Raw genomic sequence first — 26,724 nt, forward strand, 5'->3', positions numbered from 1 at the left:
GATGATAAAAGGCCTGAATGCAACTTGAACTCCCAGCAGCATGGAGCACAGTCCTGAGCAGAGAGTAGGTGCTTAACAGGTACTTGAGCTGAATTTAATTGTTGATGTACTAAGTTTTTATTGCTAGCTCAACCAAGAAATAGTCATGTGACCTTGGGAAAGTTATTTAACCTTTCTGTCTCACCACATCCTGTTGGCATTAAGAACGTGTAGCCGTCCTTCAAACTCTCATAGTCTATGACTTGAGGATTATAAACTTGCCTTTGTCATTCATCAAATTCTTTTCTGTACCTATGCTTCACTTCTAGCCCCTACCTCACCCAGAACCTGGATCTGCCTTGAACCACCCTGACTGGATTTTCCCTCCATTTTTGCATGCTCCAAAACACTCTTTCTGTCTCTCTTTCTTTTATTTATTTAAGGAAGAAGGAAGAGGGGTGTGCGGGGATGGGGGAGGGCAAAGGTAGAGGGAGAAGGACGAAGCAGGCTCCCTGATGAGCACGGAGCCTGACGTGGGGATCAAAATGGGGCTCCACAAGGGCCTTGATCCCTCAAACCTGAGATCATGACCTGAACTGAAATCAAGTGTCAATTGCTTGTTTATAGACCTACCACCTTAAACGCACCCGATCTCCTCTGATCTCAGAAGCTAAGCAGAGTCAGGCTTGGTTAGTACTTGGATGGGAAGAATCAGATGCTTAACCAGCACCAGACGCCCCCACTCTCCCTCTCTCTCTTAATTGGGCACCCTCTCTCATCCTCCTACCTCTTTAGCCAAAATTTTTTCTTTTAACCTCGGTGCTAATGTCAGCTAGGTGTTAAAAGTAGAGCAACCCACTCCAACAGTTTTGTACTAAGATATGAAGGATTGATCACAGGGAAGGCCCTCAAGGATTCTCAGATTTTACAAACGGGATCTAGTTCTCCTAAGATTGCAGGCAAAATGACAGAATAAAATAATGTTTAGTGAGATGGGCTTTTTAGTCATGTTATATAAACCCGGCTTTCGTGCAGATCCAGAAGTATACATTTTTACACAAATCAAGGAATTCAGAGTAGAAAGTGGGCCATATTTTTAATGTTCTTTTTAGTCCACTCCCTTGCCCAATTTTCACTTGTCCCCCTGCCTGACTTCCATCAACAGTTTAACAACTATTTATTTAGCACCTACTCTAGACCATGCGGATGTTGGTAGTTGTGTTTTAAATACAAGTAGAGCATGGTCTCTGCCCTCAAGGATCTCACCACGCACTATGTATGACAGACATCTAAACAGCTAAATACTTGGAAACATATTGACAGACATTTTACCCAACTCGGGGCAGGGCGGGGGGGCATTGTACAGATGAGAGAAGGCTTTCCAAAACTCAAGCCTTGCCAGCTTTTTAAAAAGGTCTGTAGGGGGGGCGCCTGGGTGGCTCAGAGGGTTAAAGCCTCTGCCTTCGGCTCAGGTCATGATCCCAGGGTCCTGGGATCGAGCCCCGCATCGGGCTTTCTGCTCGGTGGGGAGCCTGCTTCCACCTCTCTCTCTCTGCCTGCCTCTTAGCCTACTTGTGATCTCTGTCTGTCAAATAAATAAATAAAATCTTAAAAAAAATAAAATAAAAAGGTCTGTAGGGGCACCTGGGTGGCTCAGTGGATTAAGCCTCTGCCTTCAGCTCAGGTCATGATCTCAGGGTCTTGAGATCGAGCCCCACATCGGGCTCTCTGCTCGGCGGGAAGCCTGCTTCCCCTTCTCTCTCTCTCTGCCTCTCTGCCTACTTGTGATCTCTCTCTCTCTCTCTCTCTCTCTGTCAAATAAATAAATAAATAAAATAAAAAATAAAAATAAATAAAAAGGTCTGTAAACCAGGGCCAAGGTGTATCTTCATGACTGCCCTAAGATATGTGGTTGGGATTTTGACAATGTACGTCTGGAACACAGGACACAGATGATTTACTTTTCCAAACCATCCTGGTACATGTAACTTGCTGGAAATGATCTCAATGGTGTATATCACCAAAGCCACTTATTTAATTCTTTTTACATTGAAGTGTGAAAGAATATGCCTCTATTCTCTGTTTCACTGGGTATTTTTTAAGAACCTGGCTCTGGATAAATAGTTCTGTCTGATTCAGTTTGTCTCCAAAAGATAAAACTATTAATTTCCATTAATTCTAGCCTTCTTTCCTGACCTCCTATAAACCCTGGCTTTAGTTCATCCAAACTATATATCCATGGAAGAATTAAAGAGATTTTACAGTCTAGTAGGAAAAAAAAAAAATCCTGAAAGCCTTTTTATTTGGTGGTTGTCTCCCAGGTAGATGCAAAATAATCAGAATGAAAATATATTTCCTGATGTCCTTCTGTTTAATGGATTCAACTAAACTTTGTATATGAACTGGTGAACTGTGATGATCAGAAAAGATTGGGGATGTTAATTAATTGAACTGAAATACAATAAAATAAAATTAAAGAAAGAGAGATAGAGAAAGAAAGAAAGGAAAGAAGAAAGAGAAAGAAAGAAGGAAAGAAAGAAAGGCCAGCTTTAAGAGTTTTTGGAGGCTGCAAAATACATGGGAAAGAGTCTTCCAATTTCAATGTACTCTGCACAGGGCTATCCAATTCCAAGGGCAATATGTGGGGGCTGCTTGCACACAAAAAGCCCAGTAGCCAAAGCTGCTCCCGCAGCCCCCAGAGACCCCCAGCCTAGCGGGCCTTGGGCCCAGGCCAAACAGACACTCATCAGGGAATAAATGGTCTGATCTGCAAACAGTTTGCACTATGTAACTAAACCTGTTGAAAGAGAAAGCCAGGAATGGACTTACCCTTCTTACATCATTTTCATGAAAATTGCCAGTTACTGAAAGATTTCTATGTGCAAGTGTGTTCTTTAGATGCACACATGCACATAATCAAAGGCATAAGCCTTTGGGCCTCCGTATTGATACCACTGCTTGAATTTTTAAGTGCTAACTGGATGTAATTGGTACCAGACACGTCTGCATGTAGGTATTTTATATTTGTCAGTGTTTCCTTTGCACTCCCACCTAGGCTACTTGCTGGTATTCTGACACCTCACTGGCTGGCGGTCACATGAGCAGCAAAGGTACAGATGAATCTACCACAAAATGGCTTGGGGGTACCGGAACAGATGTGACTGGACCTGAGTAACAGTACAGACAGCAGGGAGCAAAGCTGCTGGTAGGTGGGCTGAGTCAGGCTGGAATGAAACTCTGCTTTCCCTGTGAGACCTGATGTGCTCAGAAGCTTCTAGGAGATTCTAGACGCAGTGGTAGACCCCTCCCTGTCTCCCACAATCCCTTTGCAAAAATTCTCTTGCTTTGCATCCTCAACCTCGTCTCTATCTCTATTAACTTCTCTCTTTCTTTCCTCCAACTTCTGTCTCTCTGGTCTTCCCTCCCCCCCATCTTACCCTCCCCCCCCCCACACACACACCTGTATCCTAGGGTCTTCAGACCCTAATACGCTCCAAATAAATCTACCAAATTTGAAACCCTGCCAAAATCCCAAACTGTCGCCCGTGAGCAAATTCTGGGAAGCCAGTCCTTAAGTATACCTTCTATAACCAGCCACCATGCCACTGATGCAGTGCATTGAGCCTGTGTCCCCGTAGGCCTTCCTGATACTCTTAAAGGAGCTGCAGCCCCTGGTATCTCCATCCTCATCACCATCACCATCATCATCATCATCATCCTTCATCACGTATGGAGCAGTCTTGAGATGGAAAAGTTAAAAGAGGAATGATAGCATTGCACTATGGTGTTTGCATTGCGTGTTTTGCTATACACCAACACTGACCGGATTTTATATGAAAGCCCACTGAATAATGTTTTTAAGACTTTTAAAAAATGTATTTATTTGACAAAGAGAGAGTGCAAGCAGGAGGAGCAACAGAGGGAGAGGGAAAAGCAGGCTCCCTGCTCAGCAAGGAGCCCAAGGTGGGCCTCGATCCCACGACCCTGGGATCATGAACTTGACCGAAGGCAGATGCTTACCCAACTGAGCCACCCAGGTGCCCCCACTAAATAATTCTTAAGAGGAGAGAAAAAGTATCGTGTTTGGTCGTCACATATCTCCTTGCCCCTTGGTGCTGCCATAGAAAACACCTGAAGCCATGTAGGCCATCACAATTCATCTTTCTAACCTGGAGAGGGGACTTCCTGGAGTGCCATAAAGCCGCCATCCGTGGCTCTTCAGAGAACCTTTGTTTCTTCGCTCACTAAGGCAGAGACATGAAAACCACAGAAATGCCTAATGTGCCTAATTCTAGGCACAAGCCATCCCTCATTGATTGCAGCTCAGCAATGACTCAGGGAAACTGTAATTAACGTCATACTATTACTGCTTCTTAATGCAGTGGAGGAACGTTAGGTCATTTAATCCCTACAACGCCTCTTGGAAATATATAGTAATTTTATCTCCATTGTGCAGATAAGGAAACTAAGGCATGGAAAATTTCAGTGACTCTCCCAAGGTTATTCAGCCAATAATTGGCCGAGGGTGGATTCAAACCCTACCAACCAGGCTAAATAAAGGCCCGAGTCTCAAGTATATCTATCCTTACAAAACCACCCCCGAGCCAGGTTGGCAAACTCCCTTTCTTTGGCCATTGGCCACATATCTAGGGGCCGGTGTGCAAGATATCCTTATCTTCAAGGCTTTCTTTGATGCTCATTTGACTCCACCTTCGTGTGGAAATGGGGTTTTAGAGGAAGGGAGCTGGGAGAGCAAGTGTACGTTGCCAAAGACAACATCAGTTCTCCTCTACTCCCTCATCTCACAGTCCTTGTAAGAATAGCTCTCTCGGGGGCGCCTGGGTGGCTCAGTGGGTTAAGCCGCTGCCTTCAGCTCAGGTCATGATCTCGGGGAGCCTGCTTCCCTTCCTCTCTCTCTCTGCCTGCCTCTCTGCCTACTTGTGATCTCTCTCTCTGTCAAATAAATAAATAAATAAATCTTAAAAAAAAAAAAAAAAAGAATAGCTCTCTCGGGATGCCTGGGGGGCTCAGGTGGTTAAGCGTCTGCCTTCAGCCCAGGTCATGATCTGGGAGTCTCGGGATCGGGCCCCACATGAGGCTCCCCCTCACTGGGGAGTCTGCTTCTCCCTCTTCCTCTGCCCACCCTCCCGGCTCATTCTCTCTCTCAGATGAATAAAATCTTTAAAATAAAAGAGTGAAAAATGTAGATTCTGGACCCCTAGCCCAGACATACTTTGATTCTGAGGGTAGAATCTATAATTCAGCAGTTGTGAAATACTTCCCACTGATTCTGAGGTACTTGACAATTTGAGAACCAGCACTCCAAACAAACGTGGCTTGGTGTATAAAAAAAGTAATAGCATCAAGAATTGACGACCCAGGGGACCCGACCCTATAACTCATTACCTGGGTGACTTTGGGCAAGTCCCGTAACTTCTCTAGACCTTGGTGTTGTCACCTGAGCAAAGGGAAAGATCTCTTCCTTCCACCGCCTCAAAGTTATAAAGGCCAAATTCAAACGTGTGTGAAAGTTATTTAGAGTTTCATAAAAATAACACACAGTATTATTATTATGGGTGGGGTCAGGGAGAACGGACTGGAGGAGGAATGCTGTTGGCAGGGACTGAAGGGAGGAGAATCCAGTTTCTCTCTCTTTCCCATCAGAGTCCAGACAATGGATTATAGTTTTGTGGAATTTCAAGGTTCTTTCCAAGTCACAACTTCCCTCTCCCCCCACCCACCCCACCATCATGCATTCACAGTTTACTGTTAACAGTGAAGAAGAAGGCACCTGGGGCGCCTGGGTGGCTCAATGGGTTAAAGCCTCTGCCTTTGGCTCAGGTCATGATCCCAGGGTCCTGTGATCGAGCCCCGCATTGGGCTTTCTGCACAGTGGGGAGCCTGCTTCCTTGTCTCTGCCTGCCTCTCTGCCTACTTGTGATCTCTGTCTGTCAAATAAATAAATAAAATTAAATAAAATTAAAAAAGAAGAAGGCGCCTCTCTTCCACTATATTCCTTTAGATGAGAACCCTGTCTGAGCAGGTTGTGATCAGTGCCCGGGATGGCACTGTGGGTTATAAGGCCCTGAATCTTTCCCCTTAACTATTCCTGATTATACCTATATATCTATGACTTACTTTCCTCTTACTTATTAGAGACAAATATAATTAAACAATAGTTCTATGCACCATCACAGAGATGGAGAAACCAAGCGCATAATTTTTACAAGACAGAAAATATCATGCATTCTTCATTCTTCATTCTTCATGCTTAATGAGGCCAAACATTTGTTTTGTTTCTGATCTAGATGGAGGGATCTACTTCTTTTCAAGGAGCATGACCCTACCTAGGTCGCCTTCCTTACCTTCCACACTCTGAAGCTTTAGTCAAAGGATTTCCTAAGGGATTTCAACACTTTGAAGATTCTAGTGGGGTCTAGGGTTTTGTCCAAACATCTGGCTTGCAATTTTGGAATGCCTAGGTCATTCCTGCGTCTTGGAAAAGACTGTCCAGTCCCTGAGTGCTCCATCTCAGTGACTTTCCGACCAGGAAATGGATTTTATTAGCCTCAGCTTGCAGAGCCCAGGCTGGACCTGGGGTGACACCCCCCCCCCCACAAATGTCATTCGAATATTCTGCCCAAAGGCAGGCAAACGCTGGATGGGAAATCACAACGAGGAGGAAAATCGAGCGAGAGAGGAGATGAAACCTGGGCCGTGTCGCACCGTGCGGGCCTGGCCAGCCCCCTGGAAGGGAGCCAGCGTTGGTAAAGCAGCAGCTTGGGGCGGGCGTCATAGTCTGTCTGGAATGCTCTGCAGTGCGGCCCAGCCCCCATGTCGTTAGAGGCCTGGCGTCTGATGATTCAGCTGCTTCCCGGCTGCCAGGAGAGATTTGGCCAACTGTTTGAAAAACACTGTCTGCCCCAGACCACACTTGTTTTTATTCTCTGCCTGTTGTCAGGGGCCTCTTCTGAAATGGAACACCTCAGGAAATCAGACCCAAACACTGAGGCGGCGTTTCTGCCACTTCTTTGGGCACCCCCTTCAAAGGCAATTATGCCCAAATGGGGGATTGTTTGCTGCCGAATGCTTTCCTGGTGATGTGGAAAGCAGACCATGTGTTATCAGGAAATGATCTCTCATTAGATCTCCCTCAGATCCAGTGAAAAATATGGCGCCCTAGCAGACTCGTGGGATGTGACAGGCATAGGCGAGAACTGCCGTTGCCTACCCATCTCCCCATCCACCAGTTTGTTCAAAGACGCGAGGTCAGGGGTAATGGGGACAAGCATTCAGGGAAGGAATTGAACAAGAGGCTCAGCTGTAGTCCTGCCTCTTGAACTCTACTGTTGGCTTCAGAGAAGTTAAGTTACAGGCCCAACCGTCTAACAAGAAAACTGATGCTCCAAGTGGACTAGGCAGGCTCCCGCAAAGATGAGCATATCACCTTCATCAGGGCTTAGGGGTTAAGAGGATGGTCTTTGGAGTCAGCCCACCTGAGCGGGTAGCCCAGCACCACTTACCAGTTCCGAACGTCGGAAATTTTGTTCTCCGTACTCCCCTTTTGTCATCATACCATTTTCACGGGCTTGTGAGACGTGAGTGGATACATGTAGTGTTTAGAATGGGGCCTAGCGTGTGATAAGCCCTCACTAATAGTGTTAAGTATTGATGTTATTAAGGCCCGGGAGGTAGTCCAGCCCACACCTCTCAGTGCTAGGATTGGGAGCAGGACCTTTTTGGGCAGACGGTTTTGTCTGCAAAACCTCACCTGTGGCCTGCCATGGAAAGGGGGCTTGCCTTCCCAGAGAAAATAGTGTGACGCTGCGGAGAAAAGAAGCCAGCCTGAACAGTTACAATGATTCTGTGCTTCTCTCAGGCTCCCGCATGTTCCTCAGCTGGAAAACATCATGCTTTAGGAGCAGAAAACCCCATGCCTCCCTTCTCTTGCACTTGCCCCGTGGCCAGTGGCCAGGCAGAAGCTTTCATTATCTCCCCTCTTCTTCCAGCAGTAAATAGACTGAGTTTCAGGAGGACGCCATTGCTTTAGCTCCATCTTGGGGCATAAAAAGAAACTACGTCCAAATCGACAGATTCTCCAAGAATGATTTCACGTGTCACTGGAGAACTCGTCTACACAGGATTGTGACCTGACTTTTTTGCCTGAATCTACTGAATTGCATACATAAGTCCGGGCACGGAACACCCTTGCCTGTGGCTGTGGTTCAGCAACACCCAAAGTCGTTCTCTCCCTTCTCTTCCTTGATTCCTCGGGTGGTTTCAGAGCAGCTTCAAGAGAATTCCAGATGTCTGATAAATTTGCTCTCCTCGGGCCCTTCTCAGCTTTCTGCCCCCCACCTCATTCATCGTTAGCATCTTCACTAGGCCTAAAAAGATAGAGACACAGACAGTTAAGCCCTTTTGGAAGACTTGCCTCTTTCCTACAGGAACAGTCATTAAGAATCACTGTTGGGGTTTTTTTTTTATTTTTCTTTTTATTTAAAAGATTTTATTTATTTATTAGAGAAAAAGAGAACAAGCACAAGCAGGGGGGAGGGACAAAGAGAAGAACAAGCAGACCCCCTGCTAATTGGGGAGACCAACAGGGTGGGGGAGGGATTCAATCCCAGGACCTCGAAATCATGATGGGAGCCAAAGGCAGACACTTAACTGACTGAGCCACTCAGGCGTCACGCTAATTCCTTTTTAAAAAATATCCACCCCAGCCACACATTATTCATCACTTCTTCTCATCACCCCCTTCCTCAGCTATTTTTTGACCATAGAATTAGGCACTATTTTAGTTACTAATTTGTAAATCTTGAGGTCTGTAAGCATCTTTTTCCTTACTACTTACAACTTTGTTTATATCTTTTTTCTGAAGTTTATTTTTTTTAGTAATCTCTACACCCAACATGGGGCTTGAACCCATGACCCCAAGACCAAGAGTCCACGCTCCTCTGACTGAGCCAACCAGGCGCCCCTGTTTGTATCTTTTAAAGCCAGGCCTAGGTCTGAAGTGGGCTCTTTTCTTTTCTTTTTCTTTTTTTTTTTTTTAATTTATTTGACAGACAGAGATCACAAGTAGGCAGAGAGGCAGGCAGAGAGAGAGGGGAGGAAGCAGGCTCCCTGCAGAGCAGAGAGCCCCGATGTGGGGTTTGATCCCAGGACCCTGGGATCATGACCTGAGCCAAAGGCAGAGGCTTTAACCCACTGAGCCACCCAGATGCCCCAAAGTGGGCTCTTTTCTAAGAAACCTAATTCTTCTCACATGACAGAGGAACCTTTGCCTCTAAGATGAGTCAAGCGAACGCACTGGTACTCTAGGATAGTACCCTTAGAATAGTTAGCATGACCACCTCGAGGGTATGGAAATATGAATTTGAAATCATTGGAGTATAAACTTTTTTACACTGAAAGGTCAAGACTTCAAAATGTGGGGGCACCTGGGTGGCTCAGTGGGTTAAAGCCTCTGCCTTCAGCTCAGGTCATGATCCCAGGGTCCTGGGATCGAGCCCCACATCGGACTCTCTGCTCAGCGGGGGGCCTGCTTCCTCCTCTCTCCCCGCCTGCCTCTCTGCTTACTTGTGATCTCTGTCAAATAAATGAATAAAATCGTTAAAAAAAAAAAAAAAGACTTCAAAATGTGATGAGATAAAGAACCCAAAGGGCGCCTGGGTGGTTCAGTGAGTTAAAGCCTCTACCTTCAGCTCAGGTCATGGTCCCAGGGTCCTGGATTTTATTTTAAATAAATAAAATCTTTAAAAAAAAGATAAGGAACCCAAATAAAATTCTTAAATGAGGAAGACAAGCATCGTTTATGCAATTCACATGAGGGAGAAGCTAGATTCTTCTGCTCAAGTAGCCAGGTGTGATGGAAAGAGGACCAAAAATAGGAGCAGGGAGGGAAAGAGACATAAACAACAACTCTGGCTGGGTACTGACAGTTGCGGCCTATGGGAGTTGAGCATATTAAACTTCCAGGGCACTAAAGAACTTCCTGACTTCAGTGTCTATGGTGCCCAACATTGCTTCTGAGGGACTTTTCATTGTTTTGTACTAGAACCAAACTTTGAGAAGTGTTGTGGTGTAGTGCAGTGGGGACTAGATAAGCAATCAATGTCAGAAGACCTGGGTTCATTATAGTTCTTCCATTCTCCAGCAATTGAAGCTGAGGTAAGGAGTTCCTCTTCTCTTTTTTTTCCCCCTTTTGTTTCTTTTCTTTTCTTTTCTTTTTGATGTAAGCTCTACACCCAACGTGGGGCTCGAACTCACAACCCCCAGATCAAGAGCCCCATTCTCATTGACTGAGCCAGCCGGGTGCCCCAAGAATTCCTCTTTGCTTGGTCTTTCCTTCTTTAACCCTTATAGGGTTATTCTGGGTAGCAAATAAAATAATGATGTCAAAGTGATTTTTAAGCTATTTTCCTTTGGAAATACACTACTGCTTCCAAAATTTGACTAGTTAGAGCATTCCTTTAAGACCATAGAACTGTAGCATAGAAATAGGTATCTACTTTAGATATCTACTTCAGTGGTTAGAAAAATACTTTATAGGGGCACCTGGGTGGCACAGTTGGTTGAGTGTCTGACTCTTGATTTTGGCTCAGGTCATGGTCTCAGGCTCCTGAGATCGAGCCCCGCACTGGGCTCTGCACTGAGTGTGGAGCCTGGTTGGGATTTTCTCTCTCCTTCTCCCTCTGCCCCTCCCTGCTCGTAGGCTCTCACTCTCAAGAAAAAAATAAGAAAAAATAAAAATACTTTATATAAATAAAACCCTTATTTCAGTAGAAACTTTATTCGAAAGAGCAATGAATAAAAAATGGAAGCACAATTTAGCTGCTCTGGTTGAAGCCAAGGTGAATGTTCTCGGTTCTTGGCAATTCTGCTCCCCTTTACCCTCCTTAAGTCCTGTGAAGTTCCTGCTCAATTCCCATAGAAACTCAAGTTTGCGACTGTGAAAATTACTTATACAATCCATACCCCCATGAACAGATGGGCCTAAGATCCAGAGGAGGAAAGGAATTTGCCTAGTGCCATCCAACTCAGAGGAGGAATAGCTGGGACCAGAAAGCCCATGAGACATATACACCTTGGCAATATATTTTCCGTAGGTACTAGAGAGATAATGTACTAGACGTCAAGTATCGACAGTAGGGTAAATACACTAAGTAGGTTGTTTCAATTCAGCTATTTTGATGTGAAAATATTTTGGCCATAAGAAGAAAGAAACTTTCAAGCTTAAATAAAACATTGTCAAGCAGCCTGCCCAATAAATATCTTTTTTTCCAAAGCCTTATCTCATCCCAAGCCCTAGTTGTATCCAATGGCTGGTCCGAATGGAAATACCAAGTGTTAGGCTCTCATATTTTACAGTCAGTTTCATATTTTGTTAATTTTGTTCTGAACTTTATCAAAGTAAGGTCAGATACTATGTGCACCCAGTAACAAATCAAGGCACGCTAAAGAATTTGTGACGGAAAGCAAATCTTTCTTCCCGTGCGAACTCCTTAGAAGCAATTTATTTTCAATTTCTACTTGTATTTCCTGAATGGAGCCAAGGTCAGCATCAAACTACCTTGGATCACTGTGTTCATTACGTTCTGAAATACAAGAGCTTACAAGCAACAGTGGCCAGCTACATTTACCATAGTGTTCTTTCTGTTTCTATCTCTTTTTGGTCCCCCAAGATTGAGATCCTTGACGCTAAATTTTGGTCCTCTATAAGACCCAAAAAAGAGCCCCATCTTAATCTTTGAGAAGCAACTGTCGAACTAGGCCCCAGACTATCTTATTCTTTGGTTCTGAGGACTTAGCATGTAGTAGGTACTCAATAGTACTTCACAGTCAGTGAAGATTTAAATCCTTAATTAGGTAACCAACAAAGGTCTTAAGGAGCTCGTACAACATCACTTCACTAAATCATGTGCCTCAACTCCATGACAACAGCACTGTTGGCAGTCACTGGGAGTCCTGACCCTGACCTTGGCTCAATCCAGGAATCAACCAACAAGGAATAGCTGCCATAAGAACGTTCATTTATTAAGTACTGATACTCAGTAGATCTTATATCTCATTCTTACCTGAGTCTTGTTCACAACTCTACAAGATATTATCCCCATCAATGAGGAGGAAACTAGATTCAGAGAGAGAGTGCATTCTGACTAAGGTTAGATGGTTAGCGTAAAGCGATGGAATGGGAGGGGGTTCAAGTCTAGACAGTGACTCAGGAGCCTGTGTTCTACATATTTTAAAAGCACATACTATAGTGTCTTTCACACAGCAGATGCTAAATTTATGTTAATTCTCTTCTGGTCTTGCTGGAAATGGGAAATATTTGGATAGCCATAAGTCAGGGAGGTAAAGGAAAGGAACCCAAGCACTTAAACATAGAATCCGATCGTACTGGGGGCCAAAACACCATGAATATTCTTCTTAATCACCTTCCCCACTTCCTACTGCCATTAGCATCCCCCCCATCCCCTTTGAAGGTCATCCAGTGTGATCTTCAAGTCAATGCGCCAGAGCTGGCTGCCTTCCCACCACAGGACTTCATCCAAAACTACACCCACACAAGCCATGGGTCTGCTCCCTCCTCTGTCTTATTTAAGGCCTCTTATTTAGAGTTCACAGCCTGGAAAAGGCCATGTTGATGATCCAAACAGAATGGGAAAATTATGTTTGGGGAGAAGACTGTATGCCTGAGTACACTTGGCCGGGGCAGAACCCGCCGGTCTGTAGAAATTTCCTAAGGCTCCCTCCAGTAAAAGAGTCACTTTTGCTTCCCACCCTCTAAAGACAGAGTCTGTAATACAGTTATATTTTGTTGCACTTTACACTCTCCTAAGAGTTTTTGCAGATGTTACCACACTGGACCCTCTCAAGAATCTTGTGAGCTAGGCCCCCTGCATCAATGCACTAAGTATTTATCGCACCCTACTACATACCAGGTGCTATGCTAGGCTTCAACATAAGCATACGAACAAGGGTAACACCTACTAGGCCTTTTCAATCCCAATGCGAATGTCACTTTTTCAGGAAGGACTTTGCTTCCCCACCCCCCAACTCTTACCATAACCTGGTTGAATCCATCATAGGACTTAGCACAGTTTATATTTTTTATTTTTTATTTTTTTGGGGATTTTACTTATTTACTTGGAGGAGAAAGAAAGAGTGGGGGAGGGGCAGAAGGAGAAGGAGGGAAGGAATCTTAAGCTGACTGTGCTGGGCATGAAACCCCACGAGGGACTTGATCTCATGACCTGAGCCGAAATCAGGAGTTGGATGCTTAACCAACTGAGTCACCCAGCTGCCCCTCACAATTTAATGTGAGAGTTTAGTTGTTTATTGTCTCCTTTCCCTACCTGCTCTGGGAGCTTCAGGAGGGTTGAGACTTTGTCCTGTTCCCCACGGAATCTCCACACATAGCACAGTGGGGGTAGAGTTCACAGCCTGGAAGGGGACACAGACAGGTACACACATCACCATAATAAACTAGTGCCCATGCCTTCAAAAAAGTCTGTTTAGCGTAGGGGTCTGACTACAGGAAGGACTGAAAAAGCTTCCCTGATGGGGCTACACTTGGGCTGAATATTAAAAGAGTGTAAGGAAATGACGATGGGTAAACATTCCCCCAAAGAAGAAGCAACATAGACAGTAGCTCAGAGGCATAAAACAGCATGCCACATTCTCTAAACTATGCCTATGCTCTTTCCATATTGCTATTTTATCACTGGGAGTCCCTGAAGGATTTTTTTAAAGGATTTTTTTTTAAGATTTTATATATTGATTTGAGAAAGAGCACGAGCAGTTTCGGGGCAGGGGAAGAAGCAGGCTCCCCACTGAGCAGGGAGCCTGATGCATGACGCATGTCCCCGAAATCATGACCGAAGCTGAAGGCAGACACTTAACCGACTGAGCCTCAATCCTGAGGGATTTGAAATAGGGAAGTAATAAAATCTGCTTGGCCCACTGAAGAGATCTTCCTAGGCGCAATGTAGAGGAGAGACCGGAAGGGGCCAGAGTGGACACAGAGAGACCAGCTAAGAGACTACAGTGAAAATAAGGCCACTGCTTCTCAGGTTTTGACGGACATAGGGGTCATGTAACAATCTTGTTAGACACACATTCTGTTTTAGTAGGTCTGGAGTGGAGCCTGAGATTCTGCATGTCTAACATACTGCTGCTTGGCCACGGACTATGTTTGGAGTAGCGAGGGCCTGGCTTGAGGATGATGAGACCTTAACCAGGAAAGAAAGACTGGACCAAAGGAGTAGCAGAGAAAGGAAGGTAGAATCTACAGAAATTCTTTATTAGTAGTTTTATTATCCCCACTTTCCAATTGATCCTTAGGGAGGGTTAAGGTAGCTGAAAGCTACCTTAACCCTGAAATGAAACAATGAAAGCTAGGACCAGAACCTCAACCTGTCAATTTCTCATCCCCCTTATGTGGCCACCCAAAGGAAGTGATATGATACAGCTACAAAGCATTAGTGCTCCTCCAACTAAAATCAAACCATTCCAAGTAAAATTTTTTTTAAAAATCTAGTTCACATTTGCTCCATCTGAAATTTACCCACCTTAATTATTCCTTCAACTATTTGCCCTTGCCTCAGTTTCCATAGCACATGATGACTCTACATACACCAAAAAATGATGTACGTAACTGTATTCGGTTAAATACAACAGCGTTCTACGGTGTTTGGTTAAAGGTATTATGATATTGAGGAGTTCTGCTCCAGAGTCACTGGGCTCTTCCATCCAGAGTTTGATGGAGGGAAGAGTTTACAAGGGGGCATGAGTGGGATTTGGCTGGGACCTCACAGGATGGGAATGATCTAGACAGGCTGAAAGGAATGAGTCAGTCATTTGCATAGGTAGGACAGTGGGAATAAGATCCAGAAGCAGGAAAATACATAATGTGAACTGCATGTATGAAATACATAATGTGGATTACATGGTAAGCCTCTGCCAGCCCTTCCAAAAAAAAAAAAAAAATCAGTTATCACCAAAAAAGGAAAACCACAAGTGGCCTTTTCTGTACCAGTTGTCTAGGAGAGAAGAATTCCTATTGCAATAGGATCTCGTCATTTGGGGAAGTGAGAGGTGGAGGTAGGGTTGAGGGATATGACAAGGGGACCAAGGAGATGAATGTCATCCCCATATATTCCTTCAACAGGCATGTGTTTAATGCTTAGCCCACCCCTGGGAAAGGGAAAAGGCTCTCCAGCTGTTATATTCAGACTCTGACCACTGCCCCCTCCCCATGCCCAGGAAACATTCACAAATGCACAAGCTCCGTGTTTAACCATTTGAGGAACTGCCAGACTGTTTTCTGAAGCATCTTCACCATTTTACAATCCCACCAGCAAAGTATAAGGGCTCCCATTTCTCCACATTCTCATCAACACTTGTCTTTTTTTTTTTCTTAAAGATTTTATTTATTCATTTGACAGACAGAGATCACAAGTAGGCAGAGAGGCAGGCAGAGAGAGAGGGGGAAGCAGGCTCCCCGCTGAGCAGAGAGCCTGATGCGGGGCTCGATCCCAGGACCCTGGGATCACGACCTGAGCCGAAGGCAGAGGCTTTAACCACTGAGCCACCCAGGCGCCCCCTTTTTTTTTTTTTTTTTAAGTAGGCTCCACAACCCTGAGATCAAGACCCGAGCATAGACAAAGAGTCAGATGCTGGATGCTTAACTGAGCCACCCAGGTGCCCCCTGTGTCTTTTTAATTATACCCATCCTAGCGGGTGTGAAGCTGTACCTCATTGTGGTTTGGGTCTGCGTTTCCCAGCTGGCTAATGATGTGGCATGCCTTTTCATGTGCTTATTTCCAGCTGGCCATGAAAGCTGATTATAGACATTTTTTTTTCCAACCCTGGTAACACCGAGTTACCATATGACCCAGCAATTCTACTCCTAGGCACATACCCAAGAGCACTGAAACGTGTACACACACACGCGCACACACAAATTATACAGGAATGTTCAAGTTAGCATTATTCATAATAACCAAAAAAGTGGAAACCACTCAAATATCCATCAACTGGTGAATGGACAAACAATGTGGTATGTGGTGTGTATTATTCAGCAGTAAGAAGGAATGAAATACCCATATATGCTTCAAGATGGATTAGTCTTGAAAACATGATGCTAAGTGGGAGAAGGTAGACACAAAGGTCACATGATTCCATTTCTAATATATCCAGAATAGATAAATCCATAGAAACAGAAAGCAGATTGGTGGTTGCCAGAGGCCAGGGTGAGGGTGAATGGAAGGGGGAGTAAGTGCTTAATGGCCATGAGGTTTTATTTTGGAGTGATGGAAACGTTTGGGCACTAGATGTATGTCACTGAACTGTTCACTTCAAAACGGTTCATTCTAGGAACCCCTGGGTGGCTCAGTCATTAGGCGTCAGACCCCGGATTTCAGCTCAGGTCATGATCCCAAGGTCATGAGGTCGAGTCCCACATTGGCTCTGCACTGGGCGGGGATCCTGCTTAAGATTCTCTCTCTCCCTCTGCCTTACCCCTCCCCCACTCGCACACGCACCCCTGTGCTCTCTCTCTCTTAACAATTTTTTTTAATTAAGTAAGTGGTTAATTCTATATTAATTTCACCCCACTGCCTGAAAACTTTGTTCCTCTAAATTCAGGAAGATCCCACTGCTCGTGCCTTCTGATACCCTCGTTGCTACCACCTAGGCCATGACTAACAACTTCAGTGGAAAGGGGGTGAACCCTGAAAGGTAAACCCTGAAAGCTCATAGTATTTCAAATGTATGCTTCCATCACCTCTCTATCTTCCAACACCCATTTATTATTACCTTGCTTCTCACAACAATTTTATCTGTGGGGAGACTGAGAACTAGGAATAAACCAAGCAAGATCACACACAGCTCGGAAGTTGCAGAGATGGGACTCGGTCTATCCCAGCCTCTGCTCTTACAGTCAGTGGAAGCTGAGGGTAGCCATGGGAGTGGTACATAGCCATGTTCCTTGGGTACCCCCGGGCCATGGGGAGACCTCAACGGGGAGTACGCCTGCTTGCCCAAGACTTCAGTCCCATTCCAGAGCGGGTGGCCTTAGGCCTTCTGAAGAACCATGGGGCTGTAGGGCTGCTTAGCTGTAAAGAACAATAATGGCCCCAGGGGGCAAAGTTGGTCGAGACTGGAACTCTTGCTTTCAGCTTGGGTCATGATCTCACGGTGGTGGGATCAGCGTCGAGCTCCACACCGGGCACATAGTCTGCTTACAATTCTCTCTCTCTCTCCCCTGCCCCTCTTGCTTGTGCTCTCTCTCCCTCTCTCTCTAAAATAAATAGATAAATCTTAAAAAAAAAAAAAAAAAGGAAAGGATGAAGCCAAGACCATGGAGCTTTTTCTGATCTGAGGCTTCCTTTGGCATCTTTTTCAGAAAATTCAAAGAGGAATTTAAATATTTCAGGTTTTGTAGGGAGCCAAGGTGTGTATTACTTTTAGGAATGTAAAAGACCATTTTTTTTTTTTCTAAAGACCATACCAGATGAAGAAACTGAAGCCTCTAGAAGAGAAGTGACTTGTGTAAGATCATATAGCTGGTTCAGTCAAGAACCAAGACTAGATAAGGAAGTAACTGGAAGAAGTTTGTCCTCACCCTCAACCTCGCCATTTCCCACTCTTCCTTTTCTTGTATTTCTTGCTCAGTTCTCCAGTCTGGATGTGCTTTAAGAAGAAAATATCTAGTACACTTATATAAACCGAGGTATAATAAGATATATTCTTAAAAAAAAAAACAAACAAACAACTTTTTATTATAGGGGCACCTGGATGGCTCAGTCAGTTCAGTGTCTGACTCTTGATTTTGACTCTCGTCAGGATCCCAGGGTTGTAAGATTGAACCCCGGGTTGGGTTCCACACTCAACACAGAGTCTGCTTGAGATTCTCTCTCTCTCTTTCTCTCCCTTTGCCCCTCCTCCCATGCTCACGCATGAGTACTCTCTCTAAATAAATAAAAAATAAAATATTTAAAAAACCTTTTTGTTATAGAATATTCGTGCATTTTACTTATTTACAAATTACATATAATTATCCCTTCCTTACTTGATTCTTTATTGCTAGAATATGTTAAAGCAAGTACTAGATGGCAAGGTATATATTCTTTTTTTTTTTTTAAAGATTTTATTTATTTATTTATTTATTTGACAGAGAGAGATCACAAGTAGGCAGAGAGGCAGGCAGAGAGAGAGAGGAAGGGAAGCAGGCTCCCTGCTGAGCAGAGAGCCCGATGCGGGACTCGATTCCAGGACCCCAAGATCATGACCTGAGCCCAAGGCAGCGGCTTAACCCACTGAGCCACCCAGGCGCCCCATCACAATTGTATTTTTTTAAAAATATTTTTATTTATTTTTGAGAGAGAGAGAAGCAGACTCTTGATGAGCAGGGAGCCCGATGCAGGACTCGATCCCAGGACCCTGCGATGAAGACCAAAGGCAGCTGCTTAACCTACTGAGCCACCCAGGCGCCCTGAAATTATTTTAATGAGGATATTGTGAAGAAAATGAAAGCGAGGGAGATTTTATTATTGTTCCATTCATGCATGAGAAACTCACATGTTGGTTTAGCCAAATATTTGGGGGGCAGTGAGAAGGGAGCTTGAGGAAATTAGCCTTTAAAGAACTTAACAGATTGTACCTGCACGTTTTCTATCACTGTAACTTAAATCTGCTGGGTGTGACAACACACTTCTGGTCATTACAAAAGCCTGTGGATCCAGGTCGAGACTCTAGCTCTGCAGGTGGTGCCACCAGGGAAACCGGGTCCAGGGCACATGTGGTCTGTACTGCCTCTAACGACTGCAGGTGCCTCTAGCCATTTCAAAATAAAATGTTTTGTCAGAAAACAGATAACTAGCCTCTAGATAACCCGTCTGAATTAAACCGGAAAACTGCTGTAAGGCTGTTTTTTTAGCTTCAAACAAATGTCCGTTTTCTGAAGTATGCAAACACTCCACGACTTGTTTAACCAGAAAATATCTTTCTTCTTCCCTCCCCTCACCCCCCATTTCCCTTCCCCTTCCTTCCTCCTACCTTTTTGTTCTTGTAATGGGTGTTGGCAGGTTGGTGGGAGGCTCTTTTACAAGTTGAATGCTGCCACCTGCTGGCCGAGGGGCAGCACTCGGCTGGAAAAAGGAACTCTTCCTGACCCACAGCCGACAGACAACCCGCCCCCCACAACTCAAGGTACTGGCTGTACAATCCAAAAAGCAAATTTAAGACTTATTTCACTCACAAATGGATTTATTTTTTTCATATATAAGTAAAATGTGATTATTTCAGAAAATGTGTGAAGTCTGGAAAGGTTGGTATGGGAAAACACCCATTTCCTAGAGTTCTCAAATTCTAAGGCACAGTGGTGCCTTTTTCCCAATCTTTGTTTAAGGCTTTTTTTTTTTTTTTTTTTTTTGGCAACACTCTGAATTTCAGTCAACAAATATTGATTAGCACCTTCTTTTTTTTTTTTTTTTTTAAAGATTTTATTTATTTATTTGACAGAGAGAAATCACAAGTAAGCAGAGAGGCAGGCAGAGAGAGGAGGAAGCAGGCTCCCTGCCGAGCAGAGAGCCCGATGCGGGGCTTGAACCCAGGACCTGGGATCATGACCTGAGCCGAAGGCAGCGGCTTAACCCACTGAGCCACCCAGGCGCCCCTGATTAGCACCTTCTATATGCTAGGCATTTTGTTATGCACTGGAGATTAAAACACTGAAGAAAAAAAAAAATCAAGGAGGTCCCTGCCCTCATAGAGCTTACATTCAAGGTTACAGACAAAAATCAACAAATGAAGATAGCACCAAATGCTATAGAATGATAAATGCTGTAAAGAAAGGGGCACCTGGACGGCTTAGTCCATTAAGCGTCTGCCTCCGGCTTGGGTCATGGTCCCGGGGTCCTGGGATTGAGTTTGAGCCCTGTTGTAGGGCTCCCTGCTGAGCAGGTACTCTGTTTCTCCCTCTCCCTCTTCCCCTTCCCCTGCTTGTGCTCTCTCTCTCTCTGAGAAATAAATAAAATAAAATAAATCTTTTAAAAAATGCTGTCAAGAAAAAGAAAGCCTGATAAGGGGACAGAGGGATTGTAGTACTATTTTAGGTAGGTGGTCATGGACAGTCTCTGAGGTGGTAGAAGTGATATTTGTCTTTGGGTTTTCGGTTTATTTATTTATTTATTTATTTATTTATTTATTTTGGACAAACCCTCGTGTTGAGGGCTGACTTTCAACAGATCGCAGGGAGAGAGCTGCTCTCCCCATACAAAATCCCCTGACCCAGAAGCAAGTTGTCTACGAACGGTTTGGCACCAGGTTCCCTATGAAAGAATGTGCGTTGCATGACAGGTGACAGGAGAGGGGCGGCTGAGAAGTGACATTTGAACAGAAACCTGAATGATCAGAGGGAGCCGTGCAAACGTCTGAAGGAAGTGTGTTCTGGGGGAAAGCGTCCAGGTGGATAGAAATCAGGTGCAAAACACTCTGAGGCGGGAGCATCATCCTGGTTAGAGGCACAATAAGGAGGCCAGTGTGGCTGGAAGGGCATGTGGGAGAAGAAAATTGGAAGTAAAGAAGAGAAGAGGGCGAAGCCAGGCATCAAATGACAAAGGGGCCAAATCACGTACAGACAACTTTGTAGTTTCCCGCATTTAAACTCATGTGACATGGCAGAGCTGCATCTTGATGGAATAAGCAGGATCCAAAGTCCGCAAAGGAGCAAAAGAACATCCCAGAGAGAGGCGTGACTGAAGCAAACGCGTGCACGCTAAGAGATATGGGTTCAAAAGCCAGCCCTGCCATGTCCAGTTCCACGACGACCCCCACCCTGAACAGTAAATAGAGTGGGATCTGCTGGTACGTCCCAGGCCCTAGCTCTAGAAAACCTAAGATCAGAGGGTGGCCACATGGTGGGAGGACCTCAGATGCAGACAATTAGGGGCTCTCCAACATCCTCTCTCATCCCCTGGAGAGAGCATTAGAGCAGAGCTGGAGAGGAGGGGGAAGAGCGCACGTACCTGACATCCGTAAAAAGCAGTAAGCAGAGAGGTTGAAACAGAAGACAGGGAGATAGGGTGGGCCCTACAATTTCTACCTGGTCTTGGGTGGGACTTTTAGTTGCCACCGAGGAGCCAGGTAGTGCACAATCTCACACTATAGCTTGCATCACACAGACTGCTGGGGCCATACCTGGAGTTTCAGATTCAGTAGGGCTGCGGTGAGCCTGGAGAGTTTGAGCCTGGAGAGTCCTGAGTGATGCTGAGGACACTGGTTTAAGGACCTCACTTCTAAAATGAATGCTATATGGGGGCGCCTGGGTGGCTCAGTCAATTAAGTGTCTGCCTTCGGCTCAGGTCATGATCGCAGGGTCCCAGGATCGAGCCCCCTGTCGAACTCCCTGCTCAGCAGGAAGCCTGCTTCTCCCTCTCCCTCTGCCTGCCGCTTTCCCTGCTTGATCTCTCTGTCTCTCTCTCAAATAAATAAATAAATAATCGTAAAAAAAATTAATGATGGGACACCTGGGTGGCTCAGTCAGTTAAGCATCTGCCTTCAGCTCAGGTCATGATCCCAGGGTGCTGGGATCGAGCCCCTCGTTGGGCTCCCTGCTCTGCAGGGTGCCTGTTTCTCCTTCTCCCAGTACCCCTGCTTGTGTTCCCGCTCTTGCTGTCTCTCTCTCTGTCAAATAAATAAATAGAATCTTTAAAAAAAAAAAAAAGTTAAAAAAAAAACCTATGCTATGATCTGTGCCAAATGAGACAAACATGGAAAATTCAGTCAGCCTGTTTCTTGGTTCGTGTACTGACAAATAGCTAGAGTGTCTCTCTCTTGGCATTGACCATACTGGTTATTTACACTCCTGTACTTCTTACGCTATTCAAGGTAGAGAGGGAGAGATGTGTGAGTTGTATGGCTGCTGTTTAATATAGAAAAGATACCATGGATACCGTTTAAAATAGAAAAGAGGCCATCTGGAGCTTGGAAGCTATTACAAAGTTCGTTGATTTATGCTGTTTCTCTTTACTCAACATTATCCATCAGCAGGCAAGACACTGAAAACAATATATCTATCCCACATTCTCTGTTGGTGAGGGTATGAGAAAACAAGCCTTTCCTATTCTGTACATATTCTGCACAGCACTTTATCAATATGTGGAGCATTCTAAATAAGTACTATTTTATCTAGCAATTCTACTTCCAGAAAATGATCATATGGAACAAACTGGAGTCACACTGCAAAGATAGAGCTACACAGATGCTCATCACGAGTTTAATATACAAAAATTCAAACTAGATGCAGCCTAAATGTCTAGCACTGGGGAACTGGGTACATACTGTGGAAAGAAAGCCCTGCTACTGAGGAAATCTTAGTGTCCGGAACATAAATATGGAGGTAGAGCCCACAGGTGTTATGTGTGTGTGTGTGTGTGTGTGTGTGTATTTTTTTTTTTTTTGGTATTTTGTGTTTTCTAAAATTCCTTCAATGAGCATGTATTGTTTTTGCGATCTGAGGAGACATTCTTTCCCCAAATCACTTGCTACAAATTACACTCTGAATGCTTCTTGCATTGTTGTTCTCCATATTCAAGATTAGGATTTGGCGGCAAAGCTACCGCAAAGTATACGGACGTTTGGTGAAAACTCGTGATTGCTTGGCTTTTCAACACGATGTTATTAGTGGGAGAGTCTTTACCACTTGTTAATTTGGTTCAGAAAACAATGGTATAAATAAGCCAGACTAGAATCCATCTATTCCTGTATTTCTATACTGCATTTCATGTTCTTTGCACAAATAACTATTACATATGAGGACAGGATTTATTAAATTAAGCGGAAAACCACCAGTCCTATGTGGAAGTACCAAGTAATTATAAAACAGTATTTTTAGGGTATTGTAACGACGGGCTTGGCGGGACGACAGCTGACATCCAGATTACACTTCGATCACCTGTCTGCATCAGGATCCTTACTTTGGACCCCAACTATCGACGGAAAGGAAAAAAGTCACGTTTGTATTTAAACTTTATTAATGTAATGTGTTCACGGAAAATGATAGTAGAACAATTTGAAATTCTTACAAGTTCATGTCCAAAGCAAAAGCGTAATTTCCCAAAAAAAAAGAAAGAAAAGAAAAAAAAAGAAAAGACTTGGATACAATTTTGTCCTTTTAATAAAGAGTAGAATTCAATCTTACTAAATTTTGAGGCAGAGATTATTTATCACAAAAGATACTTATCAATAATTTTGCTCTATTGTTGAAAGAGAGTCTACTTGGGATTCATACGTGGGCTCTAGAGCTCAAGGAACAAATTAAACCAAAGAAACAAATTCTCTAATGTTCAAAAGACACGTCGTTCTGAAAACATAGCTGTCTTCCTAACATCTCTCCTTCCAAATCACCTTTCCTACTTCTTACTCATCTTTCTGTTCTTTTATGCAAACAAATTAAACATTTTTTTTCTTTTAGGTAAACACTTGTTACAGATTATTCGCATCAAAGCTTACTTAAGAAAGAAATACATTAACAAGAGCAGCAAAAAGTTAAATACTGGAACAATGCATCTAGGCTCTAGCATTAATTCACTACGATATTCCTGTTAACAGCCAACTTTTAAGAGGAAAGGGCTTTTGGGTCTTCAGAACTGATGATTGATTCTGGCATTTTCTTCATTTTCAGCTTAGAGAATCTTTCATTGAGTGAAAGCTTAGTCTGTGAAGGAAAGAAAAGCTATGACTTCAGTGGGTGAATGTTAAAAAGCACTCAGGGAACTTGGTTATTGAATTAGATAGGGAGGGGACAGCTGGAGAAGGCTGGGAGTGACCAGAGAAAGACCATGAGTTTGAAGAGACTTCATAGAGCTCTTCTCTGTGACCCTAAAATCATGAAGGAGTTTGCCTGATCTATGGTATAACCAGCTCTTGGGTTCTTAGGCTAAACAGTGTCCTCAAAGGGCTTTAACTGAAGAGGTAACAAAGAAAGCACTCAACTGTCCACAGAGTAAGTGGGTAAGCTTCCACAGCGGGATGAGGGGTGGGCTTACTTCTATGCAGTGGAGATTAAATGCCTCACCTATGCCCAGGATTCTGGTCATCTGCCTTGTGAAGACATCCCCTAGGGCTAAGTGACTTCCAATTGGTATTATTAGTCCATAACCAGCTGGAATACCTCAGAGATCTCCGGAGACTTAACTTCCAGGGTCTTTCTTATATAGACTGCCACTGAGCCTAAATTTCTCTCTCCATCTTAAGAAATAGCTTTTTAGGGGCGCCTGGGTGGCTCAGTCATTAGGCGTCTGCCTTCAGCTTGGGTTGTGATCCCAGGGTCCTGGGATCCAGCCCTGCACGGGCCTCCCTGCTCAGCAGGAAGCCTGCTTCTCCCTCTCCTGCTCCCCCTGCTTGTGTTCCCTCTCTCGCTGTGTCTCTCTGTCAAATAAAAATAAATAAATAAAATCTTTAAAAAAGAAAGAAAGAAAGAAAGAAATAGCTTCTTAACACCACCCCAAAACCTAAGTCAGAAGCCAGACTGATACTGCTCTGAGGCGGAGGTCATCTCTCCAATATTACATATTGCCTATTTCCCACGTCTGGGTCATCTGGTTTTATGTGGAACATAATTAATCAGAATACGAATGGAACAGGGTCCTCTGGTTAATTTAACCTACTGCTACCGAAAGTCGAAAGTCGGCAGATCATTCTTTTGATTTCAACCCCTGCTGTGAAAATCTGTACAAAAACATTGGTTTTTTTGTTTAGTTTTGTTTTCGTTCTCGCTTTTGTTTTTTCTTTAGAACGCACAGAATGTCTCCTTGGCAAGTGGGAACCCTGTTGAGCTTTAAGGCCACTGCAGATGTAAATGCACAGTAGACTGAGCTAAATCTTCATTTGACTTAAGTTCACTTTAACAAAATGTAATGGAGGTCAGCTTTTTTTTTTTTTTTTTTTTTTTATTTCACAAATGCGAAATACAGGGAAGACATTTCTTGTGTATTAAAGGGCTCCAGATAGGCTTTGGTTAACCATTTTTTTCCTATACGTAAAAGATAACCCTTGTATGTACTTAACATAGACATGGATTCTTGAACATCCCATGGGCAAACTTATGCTGCAATTCTATTACATTTACCTGGTTACCAGTCGCTCGAAAGTTGAGTTTCAGGTATTTTCCTTTGGCATGCTGCCGGGAACTCTTGGTTGAGGTTTTTTTACTTGTTGGAAGTGAAGTTGAAGTTTTAGCCCGTCTCGTGCTTCTGTAAATTAAGTATAATATTTAATAAAAATACATTTGACAGGCACTAAGTAGATGAGCAACTTTGGGCCCTTCAATTTAGCCTCTCTAGGTCTCTTTTCCACCAGCTATATAATGAAAAAGGTATATTCAAGAATCTTCAAAGTTCCTTTTAGTATTAAGATTCCAAGTACTGTATTCTCCTGGGGGGTACAGTAGGTTACGTGTCTGACTCCTGGTTTTGGCTCAAGTTGAGATCTCAGGGTCATGATCTCAGGGTGGTGAGATCAAGCCCCATGTGGGGCTCCATGCACAGAGGCTCCACAGCTTAAGACACCCTCTGCCTCTCCCCCACTTTCTCTTTCTCAATAAACAAATAAATCTTAAAAAAAAAAAAAAAAGATTCTAGGGCACCTGGGTGGCTCATTTGGTTAAGCAGCTAACTCTTGATTTTGGCTCAGGTCGTGATCTCAGGGTGCTGGGATGGAGCCCCACATCAGGCTCCATGCTCGGTAGGGAGTCTGCTTGAGATTTTCTCTCCCTCTCCCTCCACTCCTCCCCCCCACTTTCGCTCTCTCTTTCAAATAAATAAATAAATCTTTTAAAAAAGACTCCAAGTATTGAAACTAAGGATGTTTGCATAGTATCCAAGAGGATCACCTGCGTGCCTTAATCTAGCCTCTTTTACATTGTTACTTCAAAACCACTAGATGAGTTTCGCTTCTATTTAAACGCCGAAGAAGCTTTACTGTTATTTCAGGATGGTTGTTCCTATAAGCACTTTGGAACAAAAGTAGCCAGATCATCCATATATAAAGAAAATACATTAGTAATTGCCTTGGGTTCAGGAGGAGGGAGGGAAAGGAGTTAATGGGGAATGACTGCTAATGGGTACAAGGAATTTCTTTTGGGGATAATGAAAACATTGTAAAGTTAGATTACGGTGATGATGGCATAACTCTGTTAATTATACTATAAGCCATTGAATTGTATACTCTAAGTGGGTGAACTTTATGCTATGAAAATTATATCTCAATACAGTTGTTATTTAAAAAGTAGCCAGGGGGCGCCTGGGTGGCTCAGTGGGTTAAGCCTCTGCCTTCAGCTCAGGTCATGATCTCAGGGTCCTGGGATCAGCCCCACATCGGGCTCACTGCTTGGTTAGCCTGCTTCTCCCTCTCCTTCTGCCTGTTGTTCCTCCTGCTGTGCTCTCTCTGTCAAGTGACTAGGTGAAATCTTAAAATAAATAAATAAATAAATAAATAAAAGTAGCTAGAACACATGGATACATAGAAATTAAGACAAAAAGCAGCTCGGCTATCCCAAAATTCTCATTCTTCCATGTTGCAAGGGTATCCTCTACCTAGCCCCTCCTGAATGGCTGATGGTAGGTGTGGCTCTTGCTATAACAGACCTTCATGAAAATAAATGGCACAGAAGATTTTTTTTTTTTTAATGGATGGCTGAAGAGTTCAAGGGAGAATGTTGACCACATGTCTTGT

The sequence above is a fragment of the Lutra lutra genome, chromosome X, assembly GCF_902655055.1.
Source record: "Lutra lutra chromosome X, mLutLut1.2, whole genome shotgun sequence".
Classification (NCBI taxonomy): domain Eukaryota; kingdom Metazoa; phylum Chordata; class Mammalia; order Carnivora; family Mustelidae; genus Lutra; species Lutra lutra.